The following is a 15,701-nucleotide window of genomic DNA, read 5'->3' on the forward strand; positions in this document are numbered from 1 at the left end:
TCAAATATCTCTTCCTGAGTCCCTCCCACAACATGTAGGAATTCTGGGAGATATAATTCAAGTTGAGATTTGGAAGGGGACACAGCCAAACCATATCAGAAGCCTTCTTGGACATTGCACACCCAGCAGACATGATACAGAGAATCACCAAGGACTTCAGCTGCTGTAGAACCAGGGCGCCATATATATAGCTCTAAGTGAACCATTCCTGCCATCTCAACCACCATAGCTGAGGGCCTCAGTCACTGTGGAGTTGAGACAAGTTATCCCTACTATACCCTGACCAAATTATTGACTCCAAAAATTGCAAGCATAATAAAATGATTACTGTTTTATGCTTCTAAGTTTGGGGATGGTTTGTTACAGAAAAATAGATAACTGGAACTCCTGGGGATTTTCCAAGATTCTCCCATGTCATTCTAATAAACACTTATGTTGAGAACCAGTGGTCTATAAAATCAAATGCTGTGTATCCATAGAGATGAATAAAGAAGGTCTTTTCGTTCCACTGTGGGATATCTACAAGTTTATATTGTTGAGGCCAAAATAGAAAGTTACAAATAATTTTTTATACTATGCTACCATTTGTGTAAAAAAGTAAAAATTTATAGACATGAATAATGTCTGAAATAACACATTAAAGAGTGGTAAGTAACATTTGTTGGCTCCAGAGAGGGAAACTGGATGGCTGGGGAAAAGGGGAAAATTTCTACTTAATAGCTTAGGACAGCTTTCAAATGTTAAGACATGTGAATGTACCAGTTCAAAAGTAAATAAATTCTGCCTGTTTCTTAACTGGAAAAGCCCAGGTTCTTTATCCTGATATGGCTCAGTCTTCATTTCCAGGCTTAATATTCGTTTCTTTTACTTTATACTAAAAATAGTTGTAATAAGCAGAATAATGCCCTCAAAGATGGCCACATCCTAATTCTTGGAAACTGTGAGTGTTACCTTACACAGAAAAAAGGACTTTGCAGATGTGATTAAACTAAGGATCTTGAGATGAGGAGATTGTCCTGAATTTTCTGAGTGGGCCTAGTGAAATCGTAAGTGTCCTTAAAAGTAAAAGACGGAAGTAGGAGAGTCAGAGTCAGAAAAGGAGATTGGGGCCAGGTGTGGTGGCTCAAGCTGGTAATCCCAACACTTTGGGAGACTGAGGTGTGCAGATTACTTGAGGTCAGGAGTTCAAGACCAACCTGGCCAACATGGTGAAACCCTGTCTCTGCTAAAAATACAATAAAAAATTAACTGGGCATAGTGGCACATGTCTGTGATCCCAGGCATGGGATCTTGAGGCTGAGGCACAAGAATGCCTACTCTGAAGGCTGAGGCATGAGAATCACTTGAACCCAGAAGGTGGAGGTTGCAGTGAGCTGAGATCATGCTACTGTACTCCAGTCTGGACAGGGGAGCAAGACTCTATTTCAAAAAAGAAAAATAAAACAAGATTGGAGGATGGGAGTAAAAGTTGGAGTGATGTTATAGCAGACTTAGAATATGGAGGAAGAGGCCATGAGCCAAGAAGTGCAAGTGGCCTCTGAAAGCTGGAAAAGGCAAGGAAACAGATTATCCCCTACAGAAATAACACTGCCCTTTTGACATTTGATTTTAGCACAGTGAGACCCATTGCAGATTTCTGACCTCCAGAGCTGTAAGATAATAAATATGTGTTGCTTTAAGCCACTAAGGTGATCATATGTTACAACAGCAACAGAAACTAAAGCAGTGGTGTTTCTCCAGATGCTGTTTCAACAGATAGGCCTTTTTGAGGGAATGCTAATGAGAAGAATAAAAAAAGTTATCCAAAGTCAAATAAAAAACATTGTTATTATTTTTAATCAAGTTAAATGAGGCATAATGTACCTATTTTATGTGTAGTTTGATGGATTTGGCACATGTATATACCCTTGTAACCTACCATCACAATTATCATACAAAATATGGCCATTACCTAGAGTGTTTCCTTGTACCCCTTTGCAATCAATCCTCCTAGTCCCACCTCCAGCCGCAGGCAACCGATGATTTGCTTTTTTTCGCTAGGCAAATTACTTTTAATTATAGGACTTCTAAAGATCTTTAATATGTCAAAAGTATTGTGATGCTCCAAGGGAGGGGTTGCATAGCGGGTTGTAACCCTGGGTTTATTTGGTCATGGGCCCTTTCATCCTGGAGCATCTTACAAGATGAGGGGCTTTAAGAACTCACCTGAGAAATGCTTTCCTGCTCACCTGTTTCGGCTCAGGCAGCTCCCCCTCAGCTTAGAGTGCCCATTTTTATACATCAAAAATTTGCTTATCCTTTAAGGCTTTGTGCAAGAATAAGTTCCTCCATGAAGTAGACCTTTTCTTTGGCTAAGTCTCATACTCTTTGCTTTATATTTCTTGCAGCATGCAAATTGCATAATGGTTAATATTATAACCATATAATGTTATATTTGCTTAGAGATACATAGTCTTACAGTCTTTTCTGAGAACAAAGAATGACTATTTGCTTAATCATTACATGATTGTCAGGAAATGCTCAAGTGTTCAGTAGGGAGTCAAGATACATTACAAGTAACTTTCAAGCTTCCTTGGACTTGGGGCTCTCACTCACTAAGACATTTTGAAGTTGTGTCTCAGCAACCCGCAACTATGTGAGTTCATGGGCTGGTGGTGAATGACTCCCTTATCTTCCTATCTCTGCATCCAGCCCAGCACATCCCTGAGTCCTGTTAGTTTTACTTCAGAACTGTCTCTCCTATCCATGGTTTTCTAGTTCCTCTGCCAATGCCCTTGTCCAGGTTCTTACCATGTCTCGCCTGCATTATTTCAACAGCCTCTTAAAACAGTCTCCCTGCCTCCAGTCTCATTCCTCCCCCTACCTGTCTTCCACTCTAATGCCAACATCCTGATCATGGTGCTCTTCTGCTTAACAATCTGAGTGCAAATGCCATTGCTCACAAGATGAAGTCAGAAGGGCTGGGAAAGGAAATGTGCCCTGCCCCATAAGGGACCCTTTGCTTCTCAAGCTTCACCTCCTGTTACTCTGTTCTATGCACTCTCCACTCCATGGCTTCTCACAGGTTTGTGGACACACCATGCGCTTTCAAGGCACCATGCTCTTCTTTCAACCTGGGATGCGATGCTTTCCCCTACTCCATCTGGAGAACGATTCCGCTGTAGACTGAATGCTTGTGTTTTCCAAAATTCACATGCTGAAATCCTAACCCCCAAAGTGAAAAGGGAGGTGGTTAGGTCACAAGGGCAGGGCTCTTATGCATGGGACTAATGTTCTTATAAAAGGAACCTGAGAGCTCCCTCATCCCTTCTGCCGTGTGAGGACGCAGTGAGAAGACGGCCATCTAAGAACCAAGAAGTGGGTCCTTACCAGACACTAATTCTGCTGGTGCCTGGATCTTGGACTTTACAGTCTCCAGAATTGTGAGAAATAAATATCTGTTGTTTATAAGCCACTCAGTCGATGGTATTCTGTGACAGCAACCCAAGCTGACCAAGACTCCTAGTCATTGGAAGACCTTTCCAGATATCACACCTGGGAATCCTTCACTTCATGATACTCCAACAGTATCTGTATACATCTCTTTTGAGTGACTCTTATGAAATCATGTTATAATGAAAATTCATTGGTTTTGATCCTATCTCCTAAGCTAGAATATGAGTCTTTGCATCCTTGGCACTTAGTGCAGAACTGGCAAAACATTTATGACTAATAATGACAAACACTTAATGAATTCTTATCTGTGCCAGGCATTGCACTAAGTACTTTCATGTCTAAATTTTGCAGGAGAGAAAACAGCCTCAGAGAGGTTAAAGAAACATCTAAGGACCTCATACAAATAAGTGGTAGAACTAGTTTTTGAGCTCCAGTTTACGAAATTTGTTTTCTTAGTACTAGTTACCAGTATTTCTTGAGTATTAATAAATACTGATAACTAGTATTTGATATTCAATTAGTATTCATTGAACAAATGAATGAATGTATGAACAAAATCAGTTGTTTGAACATTTGAAGAGTATATCTTCAAGTAGTGACTGTGACTGTTCCCTTGTCTCAGAAAAGGGAGAGGAGACTTCTAGGTAGAGGTGACAGAACATGGAAAGCCTGAGGATCTGGGCATGGAGGCTTAGAGAAGTGTATATCAGAGTCAGGCTTTGAGCTAGCATAGGTTTCTAGTGCAGGGACTTGGAAGGTTGCCTTCTGGCTTACAGCAACCCCCTCTCCAGGAAAACTCCAACACAAAGATATTTCTAGTCTGGGGTAGGTTTAAGGAGTCAAGAGGGAGCTCCATGTTCTCTGGGGAAGATCACTCCTCCCAGACCTCCATCCTCCCCTGCCGGCAGCCGAGATGCCCAGAGCTCTGGATCATTTTCTAGCCTCCATGCTACCTTGAGTGGAAATGAAGAGGGTGTTCTAGAATTCTTTGTGCTCCTGGCAAGAGCCTTGTTTCTCCTTGAACACTCACAGCTTCCCTAGTTCATGCTCCGGGGCTGTCGGGATCCATCTCCCTGTGCCCTTTGTTGCTGTTTACCTCAGGTTATACACAAAGCGCTGCTTCCCAGGACTGCTCACCTGGATCAGCTTCCCATGCAGTTCTGCATGGCCCCTTCCACGAACTCATTGCTCACTGTTCCCTGTCTCCTCAAACCCTTCCACTGTCACTCTGGGACACATGGTTAGCCATCAGCAAAATCTCTTCTTTCCTCAACTAAATTTGAATGTTCTCTTCACCTTCTTCCATCATCATCAAAATGATGAGGACATCATTTTCCCTGTAGCCCTGACCTACTATCCTGATTGGCTAATAGGCCTAGACATGCTCTCTCGTGACCCCTCTTCTCACTAAAAATGAGGTTTTAAATCATCCCTGTAGTAATTGTCTGCTGACCTCACTCTTCTAACACCTTGAAGACTTTAGCTCTAGCACCACTGGCACACTTTCCAGAATTGTTCCTGTTCCAATTTTTGATGATTCCCATATCTGTATAGATAATCCAGGGCCCTCTGATAACCTCGCCCATCACCTTACCTCAGCAAAGAATCCCCATAGTCAAACCCTAGAACAGCACTGCCTGGTAGAACCTTCTGTGAGAATGGAAATGGTCTTTACTTCCACTGTCCAATAGACTAGCCACTAGCCACCCACATGCAGCCATTGAATACCTGAAATGTGGCTAGTTCAGTTGAGAACTGGAGTTTTAACTTTCTTTAATTTTAATAAAATTTAAGTAGCCTCAGGTTGCTCATGGCTGCCATAAAGAATGGCACAGCCTGGATCATGGAATGACCACTAATTCTATCACCTTAATCCCAGTTTCAAGAATCCCATTCTCTGTCATCTTCTAACTTTCCAGTTGAATTCTTCCAGTTCTCAGACCTTGATATTTGCTTGACTTTACTGGGACCTGCCAGTCCATGATTCTGTTATATATTCACCATCCCTTATTTTGTTTGAGCCCTCAGGTCTTTTTAAAATCTAGCCTTAATTCCATGATTCTTCATTATAAATGACTTCCTTGCATGCAGCCTCAACACATTTCCCCCCATCTCACTTCATTGTGGGTGCCTGGCCAAACCTCAACCCTTGTTAAATCCAATTCTTCTCTCTCTTCCCCATCTCCAGACTTGAAAGTGAACATGGCTGGAGAAAAACAAAGGGATGTTGACATATCACAAATGTGGACTCAAGGCTGCCCAACAAGCACACATTTCCATAGTTGTTTCCTCTTCTAGACAGTTATTTCAAACCTTATCTTCTCTTCCAATACTTTTAATAACCTTCCTCTCCTCTCCCTCAATGGATAAACTAGATTCTTCTTTCAGGGAAAAATCTCAAACAATAGAAGAGACTTCCAGGTGCTCCCACCATTTTATCCACCAGCTTACTCACATTTAGACACATAGGCTTTGCTTTCTCTCACATGGTAATAGTCAAACTCTCCATGCTCCTCTTCTGAGCTGGCCTCTCCTCTTGTGTGCTATATCTCATCCTTTTCCAATTGTCAAGAACATCACTGGCAATTCTGTCTTCTCCTTCAAGCAATCCTCAATGGATCCTTCTCCTCAGCATATAGACATGCTATAATTTTTCCTCCTCAGGGCTTTGTATTTGCTGTTCCCTTTACCTGTCATGCTGTTCCAGGAAATAGCCACGTAGCTTGTCTCTTCACTTCCTTTGAGTCTCTGTATCAATATCACCTCCTGACTATGCTGTTTAAAACTGCAAAATTTCCCTCCTCCCTATCCCATTTCATTTTTCTTCATAGGAGCTTCCAACGTCTGACAATCTATATGCTCTGTTTTATTTATTCATTTGATCCTCAAAGGAAGGGGTCTTTCATTTTCGTTCTTGTTGCTGTACCCCCAGCACTTAGAATACTGTCTGGCACATGATAGGCCCTCAATGAATGTTTGTTGAAAGAACCATTCAGTGATTTTCCTTTTCTGATATTCCTAATGGTATACTGCAGTAGTGTGATTTTTCCAAAGGAACAGCTCTTCCGAATGATATTACTACCCACTGCTCTTATTCAGAAGTTCTTAGTGCAATGCTCCTCACACTTCAATGTGCATTTGAATCACCTAGGGATTTTGTTATAGGCAGATTATGATTTAGCAGGGCTGGGGTGGGGCCTGAGATTCTGCATTTCTGACAAGCTGCCAGGTGATTCAGATGCTGTTGATTCAGAATGCATTTTGAATAGCAAGTCTGCTTTGGTCATCTGAAGCCTAATTCGTCTTCTCCTTTTCTTTTTTTTAATAGAGTAAGAATAAATATTTACATAGAACATTTACATATTTACCATGTAAACATGACCCTGAGTTCAAGTAATAGTGTGGTAAGTGCTTCTATAGCTGCAGGTTACAACATTTGCAGGGAGAGCCTCATCCATCACTGGATGTGCCATGGAGGAACTGTTGTCTAGTTAGGCTGTTAAATGATGACTGTCCATTTGTTCTGGGCAGAATTAGGTTTTCTGTGCATGTGTGTATATGTGTGTAAGAATATGATTATTGATGCTAATAAGTTTCCTAGCAATTGCCTGATGCAATTAGCCATGTTTTGGCATGAAATCAATGCAAAGGCAAGTTTTGCCTTTCTATTCAGACTATTGTTATATCACTCAGCTTTTGTCTAGAGAACAGTGTGGAGTGTTTCCTATGATCATCACTGTCATCAATTTGTTTAAAAATCATAGTCAGGGCCTCCCTGTAGAGTTTGTTTGGTTTGTGTGTGCCACAAAGAAGTCCAGTTGGGACGACAAATTAAGACCTCAAACTAGTGAGCACGCTTTTGCCAAGACAAGTGCTCTGATTGGGGTTGAATTGCCTTTTTCATCTAGCAAACTGAATAAAAGTGCCTGATGTTCGATGGCCTTGATCATAAAGCTAGAAAGAGCTACAAAGGAAAATAGAGAGCTCTGAACACAATATTTTCATTTTAGGGATGTTAAGGCACTGAGGGCCATAGCACTTGTTCTCATCAACATCATCATCAGCATCAGCATCATTGTCAGCATAACCAGCATCATTGGCATCAGCATAATCAGCATCACCACCCTCATCATCATCAGTAGCATCAATATCACCATCATCAGCATCACCATTATCATCAGCAGCAGCATCAGTATCACCATCAGCAGCAGCAGCAGCATCATCAGCAGCATCAGCACCATCAGCATCATCAGCACCATCAGCACCATCAGCAGCATCAGCAACATCAGCATCATCGTCATCAGCATCATCAGCAGCATCACCACCATTATCAGCAGCAGCATCACCATCTAACATTTTTTGAGGGTTTCAGATGCACAAGGCACTGGGCTGATTGCTTTACATGCATTGTCTCATTTGTTCCCAACAATGACAGCCCGCAAAGTTAAGTATTATTATTGTTAATATCCTCATTTACAGATATGTAAACTGAAACTTAGAGAGATTAAGCAACTTGCTTAGGGCCACAGAGCTATGTGAAGTGCAATTTTCAAAAATGTAAATCACAATTCTCAGGAAAATATAAAATGATACAATGTCAAAGATTTTATTTAACTCAATAATTAATGAGAGAACCAATAAGAAGTTAAAACTTATTCAAAGAGCATTAGAGAATTTAGATATATGCAGGCAATTCAACAGCAAAAAATAAGGCAAGTATGATAGGTTAAATTATGTTCCCTCTGGAAAAAAATCTATTCTGATCCCTGGAATTTGTGAATATGTTACTTATGTTACTTTACAAGTAGAAAGGATTTTACAGATGTGATTAAATTATGGGTTTTTAATCACATCTGTAATGGGGAGATTATTCAGGATTATCTGGGTAGGTCCAATGTAATCACATGCATTCTCATAAGAGGGAGACAGGAGTGTCAACTGAGATGGAAGATATAAGAACAAAAGCAGAGGTTGGAGTGATGTGCTTTAAAGATGGAGGAAGAGGCCATAAGCCAAGGAATATAGGTTATCCCTAGAAGCTGAAAAAGACAAGAAAACAAATCCTTTTCTACAGCCTCCAGAAGAAATGGGCTCTGCTTACACCTTGATTTTAGCCCAGTGAAACTGATTTTGAACTTTTGACATCTAGTACTGTAAGATAATAAATTTGCATTATTTTTACACCCTAAGATGTGTTACATTGTTATATCAGCAGTAGAAATTTCATACCAAAAGATTACTGGGTGAGATAGAAAGCTAGTAAATGTCCAACAGGGCTATCAACTGTAACCCTTGGAGCTAATTCTTCCACCAGAGTTAAATTATTTGCATCTTTGTGGGACCAAAATTTACAAATAAACCTCTGCCGTTATGGAGATGAAATTTGACTAGTCAGTAGAAAGCCCAGCTCTGCACTGGCAAATCACTCAATAATCTCTTCTGCATGTTCCCAAGTTTAGAGTACTCTTTTGGACAGTTAGCAGGTCGAAGTGCTGAGATTTGAACCTGGCTCTTCTAAGTCCAGAATCTGTGCTCTTAATCACTAAGAAACATATTTTTTTTATTAGCAGTATTTCATAGACTAGCAGGACAATCAGCGGCAAAGAAAACTGTCCACGGAAACTGAGAACACAGCTTAAAGGTTGCCAGGTTTGGGCATGGTGGCTCACACCTTTAATTCCAGTGTTTTGGGAGGCTGAGGTGGGAGGATTGCTTGAGGCTAGGAGTTCAAGACTAGCCTGGGCAACAGGGTGAGACCCCCATCTTTACAACAACAACAACAAAAATAGCCAAGTGTGGTGGTGTGCACCTGTGGTCCTAGGTACTCAGGAAGTGGAGGTGGGAGGATTTCGTGAACCCAAGTGTTCAAGGTTACAGTGAGCTATGATTGCACACTAGCGTGGGTGACAGAGCAAGACCCTGTCTCTAAAAGAAAAATCTAAAAAAAGATTGCCAGCTTGATTCACCAAGTCCTTCATGGTGCTTCCCCCAAACAGAGGACCACAGAAGAACCTTCTCCCTCCTTAACATGGAAATTCCTACACTAGCTCTCTGAAAACTTAGAGCCAAGCTTTTAATAGGTGGTTTAGATAGGTTCCTGGTTGGAGTAACATGAAGGCTGGGGTGAGAAGCTAAAATACACCTCCCCACAACAGTTCCCTTCCTTGCTCAAGAGTAAATGGCCTTGACAGTCCGTTCTTTGAAACTACGTTACTTGGTTAGACATCAAAACACTTTGCCTAGTAAATGCTTGAAAAAGGTTTGCATTGCATTTGGTTTGGTGGAAATGCAAAATAGACTTTGGGAGTGAGGAAAAGTCAGGAGGGATAAACGAGTAAGTTGTATCAGGAATTAGCATGGTATTCTTAAGAGTCATGTGGGCTGGGTGCAGTGGCTCATGCCTGTAATCCCAGCACTTTGTGAAGCCGAGGCAGGCGAATCATGAGGTCAGGAGTTCGAGACCAGCCTGACCAACATGGTGAAACCCCATCTCTACTAAAAATACAAAAATTAGCCGGGCATGGTGGCATGCGCCTGTAATCCCAGCTACTCAGGAGGCTGAGGCAGGAGAATCGCTTGAACCCAGGAAGTGGAAGTTGCAGTGAGCCGAGATTGTGCCATTGCACTCCAGTCTGGGTGACATTGAAGCGTCCCACTGCAGTTGGGAACTTTTATTGGGAAGTGGGATCTGTGGTTGGACAGGTGGAATGTGGCCAGAGTCTTGAAGCGCGGCTGGGCAGTGTAGGTTTTACCTTATAGGGCAATCATTCTTGATGCTGAACGTTAGAATAAACTGGCAAGAGTTAAGAAATATGAATGCAATCCTGTATTCATCTACTGAGGCTGCCATAACAAAGTCCCATAGAATCAGTGACTTAAGCAACAGAAATTAATTTTCTCGCAACGCTGGAGGCTAGAGATCAAAGTGTTGGCAGTGTTGGTTTCTTCTGAGGCCTCTTTCCTTGGCTTGTAGATGTCTATCCTCTCCCTGTGTCTTCAGATGGTCTTTCCTTTGTTACTGTCCATGTCTGAATGTTCTTTTCTTATAAGTCTTCCCCTATTGCCCTAATTCTTCCCATTAGGAACCTCACCAGTACCACAGGACCCACCACCACCATCACAGGCCTTATCATCACTCCTGCCTTCTCTATTCCTGCAGCAGTCTAGGGATAGACACAGGGAGAGGACAGTCATCTCACCAGCCAAGGAAAGAAGCCTCAGAGAAACCAACACTGTCAACACTCTTATCTCTGGCCTCCAGGATTGTGACTGCTCCCGCCACAGTTATCACAGGGGCAACTATAATAGCAGCAGCCACAGCAGCAGCAAGCCCCATGCCAATAGAGAGACATAGGCAGTCACACCCATTGTAGAACTGATCACTTAGACCAAGTTATTAATTTTGTACTGGAGGAAACTGAAGTCCGGAGAGGTCAACTGACTTATTCAAGGCTGTGGAGCTCTTAAATAGAAAACCAAGTCTAAAGAGCCTATTATTTGGCCTCATGTTTTCTTTCTTTCTACTGGCCCACATGACTTCATCCTAACTCATCAGCCCTGGAGGCTGGGCTAAGGATAGCCCCACTATCTGAGTATGCTTTTCCTTCCTATCAGGAGCAAACCATCATGAAAAGCAGCCCCATTAAACTCTGAATGTCTGTGTCTGGGCCCTGTGTTCCCCTTGTCGATGGGTTGAAATGCTCTGGTTTAAGGATAGGCAGAATACTTCTTTTAATGTTTTTAGTTAGGACTTGGTCGGCAAACAGGGACAAACCTGATCAAATGTGGCATAAGAAAAATGCAAACTTGGCTCCTATAACAAGACCAAGGCAGCCCTGGCTTCAGGCACAGCAAGATTCAGGGCTCACATGATGCAATCACGTGTCTCTCCTTTCTGCTTGCTTTGCAATCTGTTGACTCTAGTCTCAGACTCCATTTGGTAGCAAGATGGAAGCTTCAGCTTCTGAATTCTCTGGTGCAGCAGGAAAGAGGTAGCCTGTTTCTCAATAACACAAACAAAAGTCATGGAATTAATTAACGCAAAAATATTTATTGAAGTCCTAGTGTGCACCAGGCATTCTTCTACATGCTGGGGATACCGAAGTGGACAGAGAGAAGAGGTTCCTGTCATCATGGAGCTTACATGAGTCTTCCTGGGCTCTGACGTGACTGTTTTTGGCCATATATCATCTGTGAGCCTTGTGTCCGGGAGTATGCGATGTGCTGGGTCATGTGTCCCACTTAAAGAATGCAAGCCTCAGGCCAGGCATGGTGGCTCACACCTGTAATCCCAGCACTTTGGGAAGCAGAGGTGGGCGGATTCAGTCTGGTCAACATGGTGAAACCCTGTCTCTACTAAAAATACAAACATTAGCCAGGTATGGTGCTGGGTGCCTGTGATCCCAGCTACTCAGGAGTCCGAGGCAGGAGAATCGCTTGAACCCGGGAGGCGGAGGTTGCGGTGAGTCAAGATCACACCACTGCACTTCAGCCTGGGCTTTCTCTCAAAAAGAGAAAGCAGGTCTCTTTTTGAGTGCCAGGACTATGTCATAGTTATGTTTGTGGTGCGTTCACAAAATAAGCACATGAGAAGTGATATCAAATGGGTGAACAACTGAGTAAATAAACCACAGAGAGAGAAAAGTTCATGAAAGGCAAATGTGTGAAAACACATGAAAAGGGGACACATCCAGGTGAATCGAACCATGAAATGCTGGCTCTCAGTTGCCAGTCCAAAAAAGGACATAATATTCACGATAGATGACTTGCTAAAAATATTTGCCCAACATGTTTCATATCAGGCCAAGAAAATCCTGCTCATTATTCAGAGAAACATTAGACACAAAATCTGAAGTTGCAGTTCATTTCAGAGTTGTCCCTGGGGGGTGTCAACAAACCAGGGTCACTCTGGGCCTCACACTTTGAGGAGCAAGTGAAAGAAGAAATGGAGACAGCTCACAGCTCGCAGCTAGAATATGTCAATGATATTATGTAAATGTCTGCCACCCTCAGCCCTCCACGGTCTCTGTTGCAGCCTGCTGTGGGCACCTGGGAAACACTTCTCCCCATTGTCTGGTGTTCTTGGACATGGCCTCTTAGTTCCTTTGATGTTCTGCCCTTGATGTTCATTTCATGCAGCTCTCAACTGGTAAAAAAGTTTAACGCAAGGAAAAAGTCTGGAAGAAAATTTATAGCTCCTAAATTTGTTAGCACGTAAAAGAGCCTTTCATTGGTCCTAAATCCTAAAAGTGTGGTTCTGTATATCTTGCATAAAGCCTATGTGGGTTGGCACTTGGAGGGATATGTGCAATTTTAGTCATTACACTGCTTAAGAAAGGACCTATAAAGGACACATAGAAAGAGGCAAACTAAATTATTAAGAGGAACCTACATTTGAGCCTGAGCTCAAAGGAGGTGGACTCCAGCATGGAGAGACCAAAGCTTTAAGAAGAAATAAGTACATGCTATGAATTCATGAAGGGCATAGAAAAGATGCCTGTAAATAAACTTATTCACCAAATTTCAATAGAATCAAATAAGAGGGGCACCCATGGGGTTTCAAAAGGGTCAAAATTGTACAAATATTAAGTGCATGTGGCTTCAAACGATGGCAGCAAACATGAAACTTAAACTAATTTTTACATTTTAGAGACACAATCTTGGACTTAATAAAATGAGCTTTAAAAGGTCAATTGGTAACAATGGAGGGCAATGGGTAAAATTTACAGGTAAGTCACATATTAAATGGCACCATTTAACCAAATAAATGTTAGCTTTCTTAGGTATGACAGGGGTATTGTGGTTATTTGGGAGAATGTCCGTATTCATTCAAGATGCACAGTGAAATGTTGGGGAAAACAGGGCTGGATTTTGTAGCTTACTTTCAAATGAATTAGAAAAAAAGATCTATAAATATACAAGGGAGAATGACAGAGCGATTGTAACACAATACAGCCATGTGCTGCATAATGACATTTCAGTCAACGATGGATTGCATATCTTGACGGTGGTCTCATAAGATTATAATGGAGCTGAAAAGTTTCTATTGTCCAGTATTTACTATACCATACTATACTATATTATACTATACTATACTATACTATGCTATGCTATGCTATACTATACTTTATTTCTTTCTTTCTTTATTTTTTGGAGGCAAAGTTTTGCTCTTGTTGCCCAGGCATGATTTCGGCTCACTGCAAACTTCGCCTCCCTGGTTCAAGTGATTCTCCTGCCTCAGCCTCCTGAGTAGCTGAGATTACAGGTGTGTGCCACCGTGACACCCAGCTAATTTTTGTGTTTTTAGTAGAGACAGGGTTTCACCATGTTGGCCAGGCTTGTCTCGTTTATCTATTTATTTTTGAGACAGGGTCTTTCTCTGTTGCCGAGACTGGAGTGCAGTGGCATGATCAGGACTCACTGTAACCTCAAACTCCTGGGCTCAAGGAATCCTCCCATCTCAGCCTCCCAGGTGGCTGGGACTTCAGGTTTGTACCATCACACTTGGCTAATTATTATTATTATTATTTTGTACAGACAGGGTTCTTACTATGTTGTTAGGCTGATCTTGAACTCCAGGCCTCAAGTAATCCTCCCACCTCAGCTTCTCAGAGCGCTAGAATTAGAGGTGTGAGCCATTGTATCTGGCATGGAATTTATTACCTTTAGAAGTAGTACTGTTTGGAAATATAAAATCCTTTAAGAATTTGGATATGTTCACGAGTGATGGGTCGAGTAATGGGTCAGATATGTTCATGAGTGATGGGTCGAGTAACGGGTCAGATATGTTCATGAGTGATGCGTCGAGTAATGGGTCAGATATGTTCATGAGTGATGGGTCGAGTAACGGGTCAGATATGTTCATGAGTGATGCGTTGAGTAATGGGTCAGATATGTTCATGAGTGATGGGTCAGAGACTTGAAGATGCTTTTGATACAGCCCTACCCACAGAGGACAATCACACCCACCCTTGATGCATCTGTTGGAGACCGAACGTTAGACAAGGGTCCAGATGGCTCACAGGCAGGTCTAGCACAGGTCTCAGCAATGTTTTGAGAATAAAACGAGGAAGATCTGCTGAATGTTTAAGTTCTTTTTGACAGGGATGGTTTTTAATACCATAAATGGATAATTAAGAGAATAAATGAAGGAAGGAGTAGACGATCATGACTAGGAGGCTTTTGGTAACTTTTTTTTTTGTTTTTTGAGATGGAGTCTCTCTCTGTGCCAGGCTGGAGTGCAGTGGCACGATCTTGGCTCACTGCAACTTCCGCCTCCTGGGTTCAAGTGATTCTCCTGCCTCAGCCTCCTGAGTAGCTGGGACTACAGGCATGTGCCACCACACCCAGCTAATTTTTGCATTTTTAGTAGAGATGGGGTTTCACCATGTTGGCCAGCATGGTCTGTATCTCTTGACCTCATGATCTGCCCACCTCAGCCTCCCAAAGTGTTGGGATGACAGGTGTGAGCCACCACGTCTGGCTGTAACTTTTTATTTTTAAATAGTTATAGACTCACAGAAAGGGGCCATGAGTACAGGGTCGCATATACCCTTCCCTCAGCCTCCCCCAGCAGTGACATCTTATAAAGCTGTGGTACAATAGCAAAACCAAGGAATTGGCACTGGTACTGTTGAACTACACTGTAGATTTTATTCTGTCCTCAGCATTTTTTAAGCTTGCATTTGTGTGTATGTAATGTTATCCCATGTATAGATTCATGTAACCACCATTCCAATCAAGATACAGAACTGTTCCATCCCAGTACAAGAATTCCATTCAGGCCGGGCGCAGTGGCTCATGTCTAAAATCCCAGCACTTTGGGAAGCTGAGATGGGTGGACCATTTGAGGTCAGGAGTCTGAGACCAGCTTGGCTAACATGGTGAGACCCCATCTCTACTAAAAATACAAAAATTAGCCAGGTGTGGTGACACACACCTGTAATCCCAGCTACCCCAGAGGCTGAGGTAGGAGAATTGCTTGAACCTGGGAGGCTGAGGTTGCAGTGAGCCTAGACCATGCCACTGCCCTCCAGCCTGGGTGACAGAGTGAGACTGCGTCCTAAAAAAAAAAAAAAAGCCATTCTCTGTGTTTGTATTCCTCCCCCCCATCCTCCTGCTCCCCGGTAACCACTTATCTGTGCTCTTTCTATCGTTTCATCGTTTCGAGATTGTTGGATAAGTGGAAACAGATCGGAAAGTTATGTAACCTTTTGAGACTGGCTTTTTTCACTAAGCATAATGCCTAAGGTCCATCCAGGTTGTTG

This window comes from Colobus angolensis, unplaced genomic scaffold, assembly GCF_000951035.1.
Source record: "Colobus angolensis palliatus isolate OR3802 unplaced genomic scaffold, Cang.pa_1.0 Scaffold295, whole genome shotgun sequence".
NCBI classification, from domain to species: Eukaryota; Metazoa; Chordata; class Mammalia; order Primates; family Cercopithecidae; genus Colobus; species Colobus angolensis.